Below are 2,850 nucleotides of genomic sequence, written 5' to 3' on the forward strand. Positions count from 1 at the left end.
TGTGCGCCCAGCGGACGTCGAGCGTGCGCCCCGCGCTGCCGAGCGTGCGTCCAACTGTCGTCGGACACGCGTCGGCTGCCGCTAGGCGCTCGCACCACGTCGCTGAGCACTTGCGAGCCGTCCACTTGACGACGGTGACTCCCACTAATTTCTTCCCTTTTATTATATATTTTTGCTTTAAAAACTTCCGGAACCAACTGCTTCAACCGTCTTGTTACAGGTTTTCGTCACAGGTCCTCCGACTCGGTGTCTACAACGCGTTCTTCAGCTTCTCCTTCCCTTCATTTCAAGACCAATTGATGCTCCCCCATTCTCGGTAGAGAATTTAATATTCTCGGTACGAGCAGGAGTCTGTAGAAGCCTAGTTGCACACTTTCATTTTCGACGAAACACGATCGTTCGGGTGGATAAAGACGTCCTTTCGCAACGGATACGATCCTTCACAATGGACACGACACTTCAATCAAGACTCTTCAACATCTATAAATAAAGAGTTGATGGAGAGTTGAAGATATGTAGAAGAAAGAGATTAGTATAGAATTTATGCAGAAATTCCGAGTCAAATGATTCAGAAGTTAGATTTCGATTCTGTAAAAAGCAATATGCTGTACACACATTGTTTATTCAATAATAACAAGTTTAGTAGCGTTTAGACATTGTTCCAGTTTAGTTTTCATTTTGGTAGTAGACCGACCCAGTCTCTATTACGAAGATTCAACGAGAAGATTGAGTAGAGGATCCGCCCCGGAGCCTGACAAACTCTAACGAAACCCAAGGAAAGGATTGACAACCCGTTCACTTGCAAGCCGTCGAATGTTTCCATGCTCCATGTTCTCTGTAAACTTGTATCAATTTATATTTCATCTAATAAAGTCCGTTCTATTCGATAGATTTTTATGCAGCACTTTGGTAAAGGATCCGAAGTGGATGCTGGTGTTTTCATTAAAACATATTTAATTCAAAATCTTTACAAGGAAACTTTGTTGAACACTTAGGCAAATTATTATCTCGAAAGAGTTTTAATTTTATTAAGGGCAATTATCCCGGATAGGGTTTTGTCATGTTCAAAGCCAAATAATTAGAGGTTCCGTCATTTATTTCATCTTTATAATTCATACAAAGTTTAAAGTTGTTTTCTTTGCTTAATGCAAACAAATACATCTGTTTACTTTTCTAAAAGTACTAAACGTTCCTATCTTGCAAATTCATTATTAAATCAGAGTATTTTCTAACGTTTTCATACTCTAACCTAATTCTCATTCTAGCAATTTCAAAACCAAAACCGTTTTAACGATTTTCTATATTATAAACCTTAAAGTAAATTTAACCGATTCAAAATAACTTTTTGTTCGAAAAACGTTCCCTGTGGGATCGATATCTTTTATTACTACAAGCGTATACCGTGCACTTGCGGAAATCGCTCAATAAGTTTTTGGCGCCGTTGCCGGGGAACGCCAAAATTTTCGACAAAATTTTAAATTTTTCGTGTTTTATTTCGAATCTAGGTTTATTCATACTTATTCAAACTTTTATATTTTATTAATTTTCAATTACTAACATATTTATTTTTCAAATTCTGTTTTGTAGGTAGTTTCGGTTCGTGCGAAATTTCAGGTTCATGCGCAGTTCTCGAAGTTCAGGCACGTCACCAGATCCTATTGACCCAGAAATTGAAAGAACTCTTAAAAAGAACAAGAAAGAAAAGAAAAACAAAAACAAAACTCCAATAAAAACTAGAATTACCGAGCCAGAAGTTATGGCCACACTTATGGATTACGCTAGGCCAGGAGTGGCCGGTGTAACAAACAGTATAGTTAGACCCCAAATTAATGCACACCATTTTGAAATTAAGCCAGCATTGCTTAATATGTTGCAAAATAACGTAACATTTTACGGGTTACCTAACGAAAATCCTAATACCCATTTGACAAATTTCTTAGAAATTTGTGACACTTTTAAAATTACTGATGTAACTGTAGAAGCAATCAAACTTCGCCTTTTTCCTTTTACTTTGAAGGATCGAGCCAAAGAATGGTTAACTTCTATGCCAGCCGCATCATTTGAGACTTGGGAGCAATTAGCCCAAGCATTTTTATCAAAAAATTTTCCTTTAGAAAAAACCGCAAGAGTCATTAAAGAGTTAACATCTTTTTCTCAAAATGATAATGAAACTCTTTATGAGCCTTGAGAACGTTTTAAAGAACTTCAACGTTTATGCCCACACCACCAATTGCCCGCTGAACTTTTAATGCAAACATTTTATAATGGACTAAATCCTACAACTAGAAGTTCATTGGACGCTATGTCTGGAGGGTTATTCATGAAGAAAACATCTGCCCAAGCAAGAGAACTTTTGGAGGAAATGGCAATCAACAGCAGTATGTGGCCCGCGGAACGTGGACACGCACCATTAGTGAAACCATCATCCTCAGCAACTTCATCAGTTAAAGGTATAGTGAATCTTGTTCCAGTAGCGATGTTGCAAGCCCAATTTTCTGCCTTATCGCACAAAATTGATAGGTTTATGGCACCGTGTGATCCTAATGGTAAGCCAATCCAAACGGATGTGGATTACGAAAGTATGAGCGAAATTGAACAGGTAAACTTTGTCCAAGGAGAAAACCAACCTAATAACCCTTACTCCAATACATATAATCCTGGGTGGAGAAATCATCCTAACTTTAATTGGAGAGATAATAATAATAATAATAATACTAATGCTAATCAAAATCGTACTGCTAATTATCAAAATCAATCAAGAGATACGATCAGCACTTTATCTTCTAAAATCGACAAATTTATTAATGCTATGAGCGGAAAAATAAGTAATCACGACGATGGTTTTAAACG

The 2,850-nt window shown here is 37.4% G+C and overlaps 1 non-coding gene across 1 annotated transcript; it reads right to left on the reverse strand.

Moving 5' to 3' along the window:
* Positions 1-2,125: 2,125 nt before the first annotated feature.
* Positions 2,126-2,232, reverse strand: LOC136228286 (small nucleolar RNA R71). Its single transcript, XR_010688614.1, has one exon. It is a non-coding gene; the product is annotated as a small nucleolar RNA R71 (small nucleolar RNA).
* Positions 2,233-2,850: the final 618 nt, after the last annotated feature.

Source organism: Euphorbia lathyris, chromosome 4 (genome assembly GCF_963576675.1).
Source record: "Euphorbia lathyris chromosome 4, ddEupLath1.1, whole genome shotgun sequence".
In the NCBI taxonomy this organism is placed as follows: domain Eukaryota; kingdom Viridiplantae; phylum Streptophyta; class Magnoliopsida; order Malpighiales; family Euphorbiaceae; genus Euphorbia; species Euphorbia lathyris.